The sequence below is a fragment of the Botryllus schlosseri genome, chromosome 8 (genome assembly GCF_051294905.1).
Source record: "Botryllus schlosseri isolate E-star chromosome 8, Bs_hap1, whole genome shotgun sequence".
NCBI classification, from domain to species: domain Eukaryota; kingdom Metazoa; phylum Chordata; class Ascidiacea; order Stolidobranchia; family Styelidae; genus Botryllus; species Botryllus schlosseri.
In genome coordinates, this window is record NC_137243.1 from 12,263,673 (window position 1) to 12,280,030 (window position 16,358).

General features: G+C 39.9%; 1 long non-coding RNA gene across 1 annotated transcript; it reads left to right on the forward strand.

Moving 5' to 3' along the window:
• Nucleotides 1-2,873, forward strand: LOC145444852 (uncharacterized). Its single transcript, XR_013916808.1, has 3 exons — nt 1-643; nt 1,180-1,247; nt 2,565-2,873. It is a non-coding gene; the product is annotated as an uncharacterized LOC145444852 (long non-coding RNA).
• Nucleotides 2,874-16,358: the final 13,485 nt, after the last annotated feature.

Here is a 16,358-nt window from a genome sequence, read left to right on the forward strand (position 1 = left end):
ACATGCATTTAACAAGTAAAGGTATCGTAATCAAGCAGAAATTCTTAGGGTGGAGGCCAAAAATATAGATCAAATAATAGATCTGGCGATTTTGCACGTTGCTGGATTTTCTGCGGACCAGAAAGGTAGATTAGTAAGATTCTGCCACAACCGACTGAGTATAGACTGCTGCTTCTTGATCCTGGTCGCCACCAGGATTAAAGTCTCGATTAAGGTACACAAGCATATAAATCTGGCGAGGTTTGTAATAGTTAGGACATTGTAGATTGGAATTGCTTATCTGAGGTTCGTTATAAAGATAGTGAAGATTGCATGTTGACGATATTTTGTTACCGGTACTCAATTGTGCTTCTCCTTATTGACTGATGATCATTTTATTGCAGAATGTATAATGATAATGATAATTGCATACAAACTATGTAATAAATGAGTTCAGCCGTTCTCTTGCATTGGATACAATCAACCAAGCCGTGAAATGCTACATCGCCAAACATGGCAAAAGAACAGAACAGTAATTGAAGGTTGCTTCAAAACAAGAGAAAGTGCCCAAACTGAAAATGCCAGTTAAGGCCTTCAGAACATCAATTGGAAGAGTGACTGAAGATATGGTATCTGAACCGGTGATGGTGCTATTTATTTCAAGGTAAATTTGTAGACATTGATTATATCCATAATGTGGCGCATATCAGTAAATTAATGGTTATAGCTGTCATACCAGCATAGGATCAGCCACTTGAACATCATTTTAAAAGTGATTCCACCGTATTGTCTGTAGTTACTGCAGAAAATCAATCATGTAAGTTATATTGCGAGAGAGTAATGAGAACTTGTTCGATATATTGACCGCATTGAGAAGTGTTCCCCATGATGATGATCGTTCGTGTCAGAGGCAACTCTTCTCGTTATTTTCATCACTACTTTTTGCTAACATATCAATTGTACGAGTGTAGATGTATATTATATCGAATTCTTTTCCAGTGGTGTATTGAAGGGAATGCATTCACGATATCAAACGTTTTTGTCATGAACATTCAGCGATTTCATAATGAGATTTTTTGCTAGTCGCCAAATGATCGGTTTCAGTATTTGCCACCATACTAGCAAATATGCATGTGCATTGTGCATGTGTAAACATACGTATAGCCTCAAATCCTACTGAAACAACCACATGTTTTCCAGAAACAAGCTACATGGAATCGCAGTCAACATGCGTGACAAAGACAAGTGATCTGCCGATCTGCCACCTGGTATGTAGCTTAAACTCATTTGAATTTCATGTCAGGTTGATATTTCAAAATATACAATCTTGCAGTTTGGCAAACTTTTGCTCCACTGCCCCAACTATTGTTATGTAAAAAATTACCACATTGTACTGAGTTTGCTAGTGAAGTGTATCTGCGAACGATAGAGTTGGAAATGGTGTTTGACTGCTTGAAAGATTGCTGATTACCAGTGCAATGCACATAGTTACAATCCTGTAACAATTGATATAAGATGGTATACAATGGAGCCTGACCGATTATATCGCTTTGCCGATAATATATACTCGATATCACTCTTTGAAAGAATTATTGGTATCGGCCATTGAAAATGAATACATATGGGCAGTTTTCGTGAGGTCAAAGCATGGTGATAGGAAGTCCATAAACTATAATCTTTGACCACTAGACTGAGAATATTGATATATTTCGCATATATTACACTTTACAGGTGTCCTGATACAGCCTTTCTAGTTTATTTCCTGTCCAAGTATAGCATTGTCTGTAAAGCTGTTCAAATAGGTTTTTCGAAGGTTTTCAAATGCGCATTTTAAGGTATTCCACACAATTTGAATATAGGCTATAGTGCAGTGGTTGTCCACCTTTTTTGAGACACGCCCCCTTTATGATAGTGAAAAATTTCGCGCCCCCAAACCCCCCCCCCCTTATCGTCATATCACAAAATCCAACCAGGATGCTAGCAACCCCAACAGATTGTTTGATGGCATGGAAGGTTATGACTGTTGAAGAGAGTAATCGAAAATATGAAATTCGGTCTATATATGGAGAAAACGCGTGAATTTGGGGTAAATCGCGCACAGCGCGAAAAAAATTTCAGTTGAGCGTTTCTTCGCGCCCCCCTTCAGATGCCTTCACGCCCCCCAGGTTGAGAACCACTGCTATAGTGGTTATCGGTGAAGGGGTTGGATATTGGTTTTATCGGTATCGGCCCAAAACTCCAATATCAGTCGGCCTCTAGTATACATATACAATACATTGAAAACTACCAATTCTGCACTTTATGATCAGCTGGTTGCAGAATTACAAGATTTTAATGACTAGAGACTGACCGATTATTGGTTCACCGCTCATATCGAATGGATACCCCACTTGGAAACAGATATTGATATCAGTCATTAGAGGAAAAAATATCAGCCAACAAGGCAGGGAAAATTTCCAAATGATTTCTTTGTGATTGGCTTCCTAATACAAGTTTTAGTTTAATCACAGGCTACTACCTCATCGCAAGTTTAATCATAGGTTACTACCTCATCGCAGAGTCAATATGAACTTCTTTTAATTCAGAAAAACAATGAACTGAGCATTAAACTGACGGTGTCCAAGATTGAGGAGCTCAAAGAAAGAAAAGATATGAGAGACGAAAAAAGATATTTCAGAAAGCAAGAATTCGAAATGCGTATTGAAGAGCATGCGATAAAAATGGAAAATATAGATTAGAACTTGGACAATTGAGGAATTAGTGACATCTGTAATGCAATATTTCTTTGTTCAATTATTTCATTGTGCCTTCCTGTCAAGTTATGTAAATAGCCGAATACTCATTTTCTGAAAAGCAGCATTTCTTTATAATATTTCATTGTGCCTGCCTGCCAAGTGTTCCTCGCCTTATAGGCAATGTTCCCTCTAATTTTCGACGAGTTTGCGCACACTCAGCAACTCACTACACAGACCCTTGGACAACAGTGCGTAAACGTCTGTAAAAAAAGTCAACTTCGGATTTATTCGTGCGCAACTTGGATTTTCTGTGCGCAGAGACCATGTCAGCACTGCGCATTTGCACACGTGAGTAGCTTAGAGGGAACATTGCTTATAGATATTATTGACGGTGCACATTTTTTGAAATGCAACATTTCTTTATAATATTTCATTGTGCCTGCCTGCCAAGTGTTGCTCGCCTTATAGGTATTGTCGACGGCGCAAATATTTTGGTACATTTTTTCAATTCATATTAGTCAATTTGAATACAAATAATGGGACACTGCTCTTTGTTTATTACCTACAGTGCAATTGTAGTTGAATCTTTCATTCCACGAAGTCATGCACATTTCATTCTCTTTATTATTTTTACACCAGCACGGTTTACTGTGTTCGTTAAAATTTTAAAATAAACATATTTAGTAGAAATATGTGTTGATCTTATTTTCAAGATAGGCTATTGCGTCAGTGTATCCAACTTCAGATGTTATATCCGTAGCTTCCTCGGGAGCAACTGCAATATCAGGAACTGGCTCATTGTTTTTTGTAGCAAAATTGTGCAAACATATTGTTGCAATGATTGCCAGGATGGTGTTTTCGATTTGCATTCGCATAGGATTTAGCAACATCTGGAAACGCTGTTTCAGAACGCAAAAGCATTGCTTGATCAGCATGCATGTCTTTGAGTGCATATAGCTGTATTTTTTTTTTCTTGTGCAAGCTGTGGATTTGTTAATGGAGTCATCAGGTACATTTTTAGAGCATAGAGCCTCTGTCTCCCAGCACAACAGCATTAGTCACTACCGGTGTTCCCTGGGCATTGCAGTCCATTTGACATGCAGTTCGAAGAAAAATATCCTTTCCTGCAACGATAAATTTTCTGGTACAGAGCCACCTGGGGACTTTATTGGAATATGGGTACCATCAATGCAACCGATGACGTTTGGAACTCCAGTATGTCAAAGAAATCACTCTTGGTTGGTAACGAATCATCCAATCGTGGGATAAATTTTCTCTATTCTCTGATAATGCCCGAGAAATGCAGTGGATGATTCGGCGTGCAGTTGTCCGGCTTACACCAATCAAGTCAGCATCTGTTTGTTGAAAATGACCGTAAATCGGAGAGCACAGAGTAATTGCATCATGGGGTGCAAAGCTTGGCACCGTACATCCAACCATGGGCTGTCTTTAATCATGTCCAATAGAATTACCGTAGCTCCCTTGTAAAATCCGTAGCGGTCAACGAATTCATTTTCTGGGTATTTTACAAATGAGTCCGATATGTCTGCCAAGTAATGCCTGGGCATAACAATTGTATTCTCGTCGTCCGAACTGCTATCTACGATGTCCAAAATATACAACAGTACCAGTTTGCAGTGCCGTCTTTAGAACTTATAACTGTGAATAAACTACAGAGTAATATGCATTAAAGCTGCAAAGTGGCTTCAAATCAATTTCATAAGTCTACCAGGAAACGACGGCATTCATAACACATGACCAAAATCGACAACATTTCCAATCAGCATTGAAGCAATATTTACTACGAAGTCGATGGGTTGACATGGCAACCTTCCACGGATCACTACATTTTGCGTCATTTTGACGCAAAAGCGTCCTACATCCTGGATTTGTAGATCTACTAACTTCGCACGAACATCCAATGTTTTGGCGTGCGGATCATCTACTTCTAAATCGGGAGATCTTGGAACTCGCAGATTAAGCGAAAATCCAGGATGTTTTTACTCGGCTTTTTGGCCTCCACCCTTAGATAACAGACGGACTAGGGTGGAGTGAAAATGACTTTTTTTTTTCAAATCGGAAAAAGGGCTTCCTCAATCCTGACAAATGACCTAAAACGTCAATAAAATGTGACTTCAGGGTATTCCCCCCATTTTCCAGCCGGCAACCCCCCAATTTCTGCGCGTGAGGGGGTAAAATGGCCCATCTTGGCAACCGCTGGTCGTAGAGTCATGATATATAGCTCAAAATCTGCGGAAACATCATGTTTCTATCTGTCTTAAGAAGAAAGTTTTCTCTATTGTGAACACAAAATTAGTTATAGTCAAAAAACAATATATACGCACATTTTTGTTGAAATTCAGCATTTATTCTGACGAATTGTGATCTGTCATCAGTTTTTTTGAATAGAAAAGTAACACACTGACAATAGTGAATATTGGGCCCATAATACAAATATATTTACAACACAGTCCTTTTAAAATCGGTTCAAAACATCATAATGAAACACTCACATTTAACGACTTATTGAAAATGCATTTTTGTGTCAAATTTTTTCATCAGTTTACGGGACTTAATTTTTTGGCGAATGAGGCCATCTCGTCTTTCAAATCCCGAAACTTGTGCTGATGCTGCTGTTACGAGCTTTACATGTCGTTCCACTGTTTGATTGGGGCATGGATGAAACAAAATCAGAGGCTTCTCGCGGCATCCTTCCAACTCTGCATCAGTTAAGTGCTCAATCGCTGGAGGAAGTTGTTGATAAGGTTCAGTATCAACCAACTCGTGGTATGCCTTTGCTTCCAAGTTCAACTTTGGGACACAGAATAAACGAATAGGACAGCAGTTCAATTGGTTGGAACTGCTATGACTGCATATCATACTGACATGACTGCTATCACTGCATGTCTATAAGTGAATTTTGTTCAGCGGCATGTTTTCGAATCGCAAGCACCTTGGTCACACCCTTATTTCGTTTGTCTTCATTATCATCTGCCAGCGTTGCAATCATAATATTTTCGGGGTGTGCGAAATAACCGTTTCTTATCACCACATTCAAAGCAATTTTCCGAATGTTTTGGTCAGAGAAATTCAAAACCCGTTGAATCAAGTTGAAGAAGTTTCTGGATCCATGTGTCATATGTTTGTTTAGCTTGATCTCAAACCAAGTCGGAAAATATACTTCAAGGCAAACACGAACCAGAATCTCCAGGTTCAAAGGCGGTTCATCAACTGTCAATACAGTAAAACTCTGCATCCCAAAGTTAGCCATCTTGAATGCACAACTGGTCCAACCTCCAAATAAGCCAGATCATCATTAACATTTGAATAATTGCCCGGCACATTTTATAAGCATATAACTGGTCGGTATTTAAGTCATTCACAACTTCGGATAGGAGCTTTGGAAAAGTCAAAAGTGATGGCGAGAGCTTTTTGAATTGAGTAACTGGCTAACAAGATACACTTCCATGTAGTTTTTTCCAATTGGGTGTGACCAAGGTGCTTGCGATTCGAAAACATGCCGCTGAACAAAATTCACTTATGGACATTGAAAGTCATAGCAGTTCCAACCAATTGAACTGCGGTCCTATTCGTTTATTTTGTGTCCCAAAGTTCAACTTGGAAGCAAAGGCATACCACGAGTTGGTTGATATTGAACCTTATCAACTACTTCCTCCAGCGATTGAGCACGTAACTGATGCAGAGTTGGAAGAATGCCACGAGAAGCCTCTGATTTTGTTTCATCCATGCCACAATCGAACAGTGGAAGGACATGTAAAGCTCGTAACAGAAGGATCAGCACAAGTTTCGGGATTTGAAAGACGAGATGGCCTCATTCGCCAAAAAATTAAGTCTCGTAAACTGATGAAAAATTTTGACACAAAAATGCATTTTGAATAAGTCGTTAAATGTGAGTGTTTCATTATGATGTTTTGAACCGATTTTAAATGGACTGTGTTGTGAATATATTTGTATTATGGGCCCAATATTCGCTATTGTCAGTGTGTTACTTTTCTATTCAAAAAAACTGATGACAGATCACAATTCGTCAGAATAAATGCTGAATTTCAACAAAAATGTGCGTATATATTGTTCACAATAGAGAATTGAGGAAAGCCTTTCTTCCATTTGAAAAAAAAAGTCATTTTCAGTCCACCCTAACAGACTAGGCTCAGAGAGAGAGAGAGAGAGAGAGAGAGAGAGAGAGAGGGTCTTTATTTTCATCCAATCAAAATACATAACACATAGCAGTGATGGTGGTACAGAAAATATGCATGCACAGTATTCGGTATTAGATAGGGATGATCGATAAGACCGTGAAGGTCAACCAGTCTGATCACACCAGCGTCAAACAGGTACACTTGACTCTAAACAGTCAGAAGTAATCGAAGTTCGAAATCGAAGTCTGCTGGAATGGTGACATCGGAATTTATGCGCTTCGCATGATCACCGCCGACTGGGTTTATAAAAGAAACATCACCTAGATACACCGGTGACAGGATATGCTGTCGTAGAAGGATGTTTACCTCGGTGTTGGACAAAATCTCGATGGTGGTAATTGTCATAATCGTGATATTAATCATAATACGCTCCGTTATTCGGCTGCTTCCCAGATGTAGAGAATTAGGCCTTCGTGACGGACTCCTGAAAGCCCTTCGACTCGGCCGACGAAAGCAAAATGTAACGGGACATTCAACATCTGAAACCTTTGTCTCTACATGGAATCGATTTTATTTGAGTGCCACCTCCACAAGTCAAATTAGACCTTGTAGAACAGTGGTTTTCAACCTTTTCGTCTTCGCGGACCCCTTTTGAACTGTCACGATCCCCCGCGAACCCCCCCCCCCTCGGAAATTGGGAATTCCATTTTCACACGGATGGTGAATGTAATAATAACGCGTATATCTATCCAGCAGCTCATCTTGAAGTTATCATGGAAAAGTGATTATGTATATCACAGGAGAAATATAATTTTGTAAACATAGCGAAGTCACCGCGTGATTGATCTTACCAATCCAACGTTTTACTTTTTGCACAATCCCCAACAAAACGTCTCTCAACGGCAAAATATTTGTATCGGTAGACTATTAGTAATTTAGCAATTAAAATGATTCTGTACAGTAGGATATTTCATCTCAGACGGACATTCTGTTGACGTGATTTCTGAAGTTTTTCTAGTAATGAAGCGGAAATGCCTCGTCATTTCCCTAATTGAAAATACTTATTAGGTTATCAACTATTTTGTAAAGTTAGAGGCTTCGCGGACCCCCGAAAATGCTTCGCGGACCCCCGGTTGAGAACCACTGTTGTAGAATAAGGCCAGCGGTTGTAGTTGTATGTGAGATTGACTTGCCTACTATTATTTTGTGCAACAGATATGTTCGAACATGTCCATCGGCTGGTATGAGATTAGTCTGGCTGGCGTTGCGGCATCAGATGGCCTGTCGAGTGTCGATGGCCTATGTGCTGAAGCGGAAGACATCTGCGACGCCGTATGGAATTGAGCCGTTGAAAAAATTATTTATAACGAATATGACGAATCGTTTCAATGTGATTATTTAGGGCTGATGTGAGTCTTATAATCACGATGCATCCACGGATTTTTTTGTCAGCCAAAATAACTTGGTATTCAGGATGTTCGACACTATAGTACTAGTTGTCACTGGAAAATCTGGATGTAGGCCTAATTAGTTAGACTAGAGACGAGTTATTAGGACAGCTTATTGTACCAGTGACTGATTTGCGAACCTTTGGAAAATTGCTTTTCATTGTGGAGCAGTGATCCCCAAACTTTTTTTACTCACTTACCTTTTCAAGTTCTTGCTGTATTCAAGTATCGCCTACGTTTGAATATGGTCATGATCAAACTTGCGGAACTATAATGTTTAGGACTTATCCAAAACGATAATTTCGCTAATGTGAATAGATGGGTAAAGTACTAGCGAACACTAAACATCTCAATTGGTAGTCCTACATTCCTACCAGGGATATCTAGATATCTCTGATTCCTACAAACATTCCCAACGTGCAGCGCTCACTTCTCGCTGTCTCGTCTTTCAGCGAAAGGTTCTGATAATAAATAGTCACTAGATGTCGCTATGTCATCAGTAAAAACAAGAGGTGAGGCAATTTAATATTTCGAAGTCCGAATCCTATTCCCGATCAAGTCCAAGTCCAAATCAAGACTTAACTTCAGATCACGGCCAGATCCAAGTTCATATCCTGTCTCTAGTCCAGGGGCGGGCAACTTCTCCAGTCGGCGGGCCGGATATAGGAAAATTTATTACTTGGCGGGCCGGATTGCTGAATCGATACATTATTCGCCCATTTATCCACATATACAAGGAATAAATCGTATTTAATGAATGTATTTTAACGACAGCAATGTCACTTCAAAGCCATTTCTCGCCGATAATGACGAGGGTATAATGTGGATTCGAGAAGAGCATTGTCATACAGGCGCCGCCATGTCTGCTTCTCTCTGATCATAGTGTCCTATATGGTGTGGAAACAGGTAAATCTCACGGCTCAATGAAATTGGTCTACGTCACACTTTCCATTTGGTCAAAGGCAATTTGACGGTAGTTTTTGACCGACTTGCCGAGCATTAAATTTGATAAAACGGTTATTAATCGAAAGCTACCGCGGTGCTGGTTGTGAAAATATAAATTCTATTCTGCTCGTGATTCTGGAGCCCCACGCAGCCATGCCGTCTGAGCAGCTCAGGAACAAGCGCGCACGAGAGTGAGAGGGTGAAGTGAATGCACAATTGGTTGCGCAATAATGGCCAATACGCTTGCGGTTTACTCTGCTCCTCACCTGCTCCCAGACGGCATCGTTGCGTCACAATACCAAACTCCTAAACTATGCAACATTCGAAGCTGATTTTGGGGGGTTCCAGGGCCATGAGCAGAATAGAATTTATATTTTCGCAATCAGTACCGCGGTAGCTTTCGATTGATACCCGTTTAATCAATTTTAATGCTCGACAAACCGGTCAAAAATTACCGTCAAATTGCCTTTGACCAAAGGGAAAGTGTGACGTAGACCAATTTCACTGAGCCGTGAGATTTGCTTGTGTGCACAACAAAAAGAACGCTATGCTGTGATCAATCAACTCACGGTCCAATCCCTAATAAATATTTGAAGGCGTTCGATAAGCCCGATACCCCAAATTTACCAATATAACAATTCATTAGGGCTGAGTAGGTGATGAGATAGCGTCGTTGTGTTCATTTTATCTCGATATTAAATTCATGAGGACTGCGGCATCTGCGAAATTTGAAAAGTGGCCCGCGACCCGTTTTGAGTTGGCGACCCCCGGCATAAGCGGTGTCTTACAAAAGCCAACAAGTGTGCCGTGCTACAAGTCAGTGGTTACGGTCTGGTGTAAATGACCATTGTAGTCTACAAACATCATGATTACCTAAAACGATATTAGGGTTGAGTACATCGTAAATGCCGATAATGCAATTCTTCCCGCTTCGACGAACTTACGCGTAAGCTCCACTCGCACGCTGCGTATACAAATAACATACAGTGACTAAAATTTGGCATAGTAAGCAAGTAGCGGGGTATCTCGGCAGACTGTAGCCGCGGGCCACATTATCATATAGGACGGAAAACTGTCCGCGGGCCGTATGTTGCCCACCCCTGCTCTAGTCGATTAAAAAATCGCATCGGAATTGCAACAATCATCAGGGGCGATGATTACTTCAGTAGATATAGGGTTACCGTATTATTACCACACGGTTTGTCCTCCTTTCGCTACAAATCGAGAATGTCTTCCGAGGACGACCAAATGTCCTCTTTTATACCTTTGACAACCAAACGATTGTATAGGCACAACTAACGAACGCCATAAATGACGCGAAATCTGGATTCTGACGGCAGTGACGGCGACGATGAATAAGAAATCACGTTAGAGAGGATCTTATGGGAGTCCAGTTGGGAAAATGACTTTATTTTAGTCAACACAACAGTATTTCCAGTAAAGATTTTCAAATTACCCATTTTCTCGTTCGATTTTATAAGTTTTGTGATTTGTAAAACGTGTCCTCTTTTCCGGATCTCAAAATATGGTAACCCTAGTTAATATTGATGGTGAAATCAAGGCACGCATCGAAAATTCTGGTCGAGGTTACGTTATCAGCATTGAGTATTTATCAGATCAGGATCTAAATATCCCTGAGTAGATATAAGCCACGGCAAAGCTGATTTGTACAATATATTGTGACGTAGGGAACAAATTTAGCGTCTCAATACATATGACACAAAACGTACAAGAGAGCTTTCTGTCTCTCCTAGGCTACATCGGTGGTTAAATAGGAAGCATTAACCCGATACGTAAATCCGGTACGAACCCGGGGACTTATAGTTATATGTGTCCTATTCACTACAAAACCCACCAGTTACACATCGATTTCACTACTTCGCAGAAAATTTACAATACTAATTCCATCATTCCACCAATTGCGGAGAGTACTCATAAATATATACTTTTTACGACTACTATTAATGTCAATTGGACTACAATTCACACCGATATATCTATTTTTCATTATGTGCTCAAAATATCATACTTCCTCATACGAAAAACTAGTAGGGTCACGTAAGAGTAACTGCCTGATCATGAAGGAATTTCAAAATCACTTTACACTTTACAGTGGGCACAGTTTTCCGTAAATCAACATTGCTTTTCTCATGCGGAAAAGGTTTCTCGCGGTATATATTTATCGCGATAATGGACCCGCGGTCAACAACCTCGTACACCGACACGCCTGCTATTTCGTCCCGACCCCCGTTTAATTTCTCATTCTGTTTCTTATAAGTATAATTATTTATTAGTCGAATCTCACCGTAACATACTTTTTTATGATGGCACAGCCCCATTGGAAATGACTGAATAATTGGAGGTTCATTTAAGAGCTCTAAATCTTTTCAGAATCACCCTCACGCCTCTATATTTCCTGACTTGGACATTGTGATATTATCTTGCTTGTTTACGTCAAAACGGATGCAATGCGTCGTGGCACTGACACGGTGAGTTTGGCCCGTCCAATTACATCTTGGCTATGCCAATGTTGGATGTATATTGGACATAATTTAGATTTTTCCCACATTGGTTGTCGCGGTGCAAACCTACCCTGATGTTTATATCTCCTTAACCAGCCCGCCATCTCAAAGGGTTGCCGATCCCTCAAATAGACCCCCGTATAATCATTCGCGTAGGAGATGTCATAGCTAGGCATCACGATAAGTTCCGCGATCAGTTTCTTGCGTGCAAGTTGTCGACTTCTAGCTTCGTCGCAAAGTACAGCATTTTTCACATGAACCCCTCTACAGAAAATTTGTTGATATAAATCCTTTCTGTAGTTTCACAAGGAAATACCTTGTAAATATTCCCTCCTGGTATTTGTCCCATAAATTCATTACCGAGTCGGTCGCAGACCTTCGACTCGGTAATGGTGTGCCAAGTCTGTTTGCGAAACATATGCGCCGCAGCTATTGCACGCGTAGCGCTATTGAAGGAGATTGGTTAACCTGAATATTATTACTGGTTCTAATAACAATTTTTATGGTTTCACTTGTTTTGGTGAAAACAGAATTGTCGCAAAGAGCGATGATGTCTTGACAAGTGTTAGCAAGATAGATTACCAAATATTTCGATAAAATCTGCAGCATATTACGGGAACTTTTCCATATGGATTACAGATTGCATTTGTTCTTATTTGGGGTGTCATTGCTTCCATTGCATATGCAATTAGGTTTAAGAGGGGATCTAACATACTTATAGACTTGTGATTATGCAGGCCTATATGATTGAAATGATTAGGCTAAATTAGCCGAGACATAAATACCGCTTAAGTAGCACGGGTTAATCCTGTCTGATGAGAGATATATTGATCGAAACCTAAAACAAACCCTTTAGAACCCTTATGAATTGGAATATCTATGATCATGGTTGACATCACTCTGGGACATCCCTGATTGGCTGTGGTTCGATTCCGATTTGCATCAAAATTTACAGGACGAAACGACGACAAGAACATAGTTGTAATGAATTAAAACGCGTTAGATTAAATAATAGTAATCTGAATATGCTCCGTCTTTCTGTTTTGAAGTTCGAGATTGAATAATGATAAAGTCACAGGAGTCGCGTTGAGATTTGCATGATAAAATCAAATACATTGTGCGATCGTCATAGTTGAGATGCTTCTCCTCGATTTCGGACTTTGACTGGTAGTATATATTACTAGTTCCAGTTAATATAGTTCCAGGTAAAGTTGAAGTTAATAGGTTAAAATCTACACATCATTGAGCTTATCAATATTCGAAGTTGGGAGTGTACTCAATAGGTTACTTCTTAATCTCAGCGAGTGACTATGACATTACCGCAACCATACCGTGCGCTATGCACTATGCACTGTATGCAGACGCGAGTACAGGCCTACAATTACAAGATAATCGGTTGTTGATACATATGCGCAACACTTTCCAAGCGAGTAACTCAATACTTCCTCGAAGCAGATAAACGAAATACAAACATGGATAGAAGGGATCAATTTCCGCGTAAAGAATGTTGGAAAAGTTGCTTAGGATTATCGCTGTGTAAAGGTGATAAGATTTTAAAGTTTGCAATACCGATACACGCCGTGAGAAAGCTCGTACCAATGAACGCTTCAATGGAATTGGAAGTTTTCACTTTTCCCGACAGTTGAGAAAAGGGGAGGGAGGACGTCGCATAGGAATACCGATCACAATGTCCATTGTCCATATGTCATCAAGAATGAGTATCTACCGGTAGCGTCACAGATGAACAGACCGAACACTAAGCAGATGGATTTGAATATATCTGCCAGAGAACTATTCCTTATGCATGCTCAAGCCTCAACCTGAACCTGGGACATATAATAAGTTTCATCCCGATATTATTCCAGTAAACTTGCGTATTTCTCCATATATAGCTTAATGTCAAAACGCCGTAACCAATTAATTTGTAAACTTGTACATTCCAATTGAAATATGCCGATATCGTGTCTTATTGTAAGGATAATTTATTAGTTATATTTACGACCCTCTAAATGCAGTTCACACCTTCATTCCCATATCCTTCATGCTGGTACTGACAGCGTTATTTATCAAAACACGATGCAACCTTGTATTTGCATCAACCACACCGGGCCCCATTTGTGAATTGTGTAAGCAAATCGCCGTCGCCAGATCCCAACTGTTTGACCTGCGGTTTTACAAGAATGCGTAAGGCGTAGCAGAAAATCTTGTGTAAAATAGGTGTGGTAACATGTATATAGGGTAAATCCGGTAGCCGTATCTTACTTCGCTATTTTACCTGCTTTAAATATAATAAATGGTTGTGGCGATTGATGGCATAGTTTGTCCAGAGTTTTTGAAATTCTTAAGTAATTGCCTTGTAGCTTGCATAGATTGCCTTAGAGGGACTCCATCTGAAAGCTCTTCTCGGCTAACCCTCTTACCAACTGCTGCAAAAATGACACATTAACGTCAGGAGAGAGGGCCCATTACATGATGGGGCAGTTGCAGATTGTTATCTAAAAGAAACAACTCTTCCTACAAAAAAGTCTGGGACCATTACCCGACACCGGATCCCGTGACCTTACAAGCATGCGTTACTTGTTGTCAATCCTGAAACCCATATCGTGTTACCGCTAACAGAACTATCTCGGCATAGTGGCACTAATGTACCTAAACCTTGTAGACTCTTCTCATTACGCCAGAGTATTACAGACTTATTATGCATGACTAATCAAGTATGCCCATTATTACAGAACATCACGGTTTAATCATTGGGCGGTGTATGATTGGAGCATCGCCGCAGATGCTCTAAATTTAGCCGTTCCGTGAAATGATGTTATGATGATATTCGCGATAAACATTAAGTGGAAATGTTGGAATTCGCGATACGTTCTGCACCGGATTTTTTCCGGAAAATGTCTTCCTAAGCGCAGTAGGTCATTTATTATAGTAGTTTTTGACTGTACAGTGTACATGTTTACAGGCGCTAGAGTTCAAGCTTTCGACCAAACGATCACAGTAGAAGTATATATAATATATATATATTGATTCAAATATACTTTTTTCTCATTCGCGTATCTTCACGCTGGAGTAAAATAATAAATTACAGCTGTAAAATAAATGCCTGGAATTTCATGGATTTGCAAACGCAATGACGTCACAATGTTGGTTCCTTCCTTGACAGTTTACAAATAATTTGCTAGCGTCCATTTCACTTCTACATTCGGAAGGTATATCATGTTGTATGCATAATAAAATTTCTAGCTAAAAGATAAGCATATTTGAGCAAGCGAAGAAATTCAGTACTGAAATTACGTCATTATTTATAGACATGTGTTAATAACTGCAGTCAAAATCAAAATTGTCGAGGGTAAAGAAATGAATTGATTTCCACTGGCTATAAGCCATCGTCGACAGATTCCGGTTATCATGTTATAGAGTAGGCCTACATAGCAGGGGTGTCAAGCTCAGATTGCATCGCAGGCCGGATTCAAACCTTCAAATCGGTCGCGGGCCGGACCAGTCAACTGATTACAAACTATTTCCTCGTGCCCTTGCTTTTCCCTTGAATATTTTATTATCAAGCATATATAGATAATACGCGCGATCATATGGGTGTAATTCTAGCAAGTCACACCACCGTTTATTCGCGAATAATGTAATTGGCAAAAATACGATAATTTTCCGGTTGAATACAGTTAAGTACCGATGAAACAGTGACGCTAACGGCGATATAACTTTGCATATTTCTATGCTAAAGCTCACTTGCTTTAGTCGTAATCTGGCGTTATCCCTGTGGATGCGCATGCGTTGTGAGCAATCTAAGATATTTAACTGTGAACCCGGACGTTGGAATTTGGTTTATTAATATTAAAATACGAATCGGGTTTTTCAAGAATCCGGGGACCTGTTGACTCGGAAGAGACAAATCAATGCGGCCATACATCCTTAAAGTACTTATTGATGTATCTAAAATATTTTCCATATAAACTGCATATAACGGTTATGAATTGACATTGATGCTCCTGCGAATAGCTACTTTTTGATCCATTTTACTATAAAAATCTGAACTCATTGTGCAATTTTTTCCTTGTCGAAATGGGGTGTCATGTCAATGTCACCAAATTCTTCCTAATGGTAACTAGAGTAAAACCAGGTAGTTATAATGTGGTCTATGAACAATCACTATCATTATTATTGCACATGGAATTACAGTGACGCTTATCGCCGTTTAGGCCTTGTGCGTCACCACACAGATATTGTACAGTTCAGATGCATTGGCTTTGTACAGCTTAAGAATCGTCATCTTCATCTGCAGCTTGATCATGGGACGACTTTCAATCACTCTTTCATTCACTATTCAGGCATATCCCCTTGCATTCGTCCGTCTTCGAGTCTCGGCTGCACATAGCAGATGGTCCCAAATGGGTGTCGAACCACCGCCATTAGTGTCGTGACGCTAGTGCTTAACCAACTGCGCCACTCGCTACCCTTCGTTGAACAGTTGAACATGTTCAGCATTTGCTGTCTCGGTGTAATATTTGATGGAAAGAGTTCCTGCAAAACATATCAACATTTGTTACTAATGTG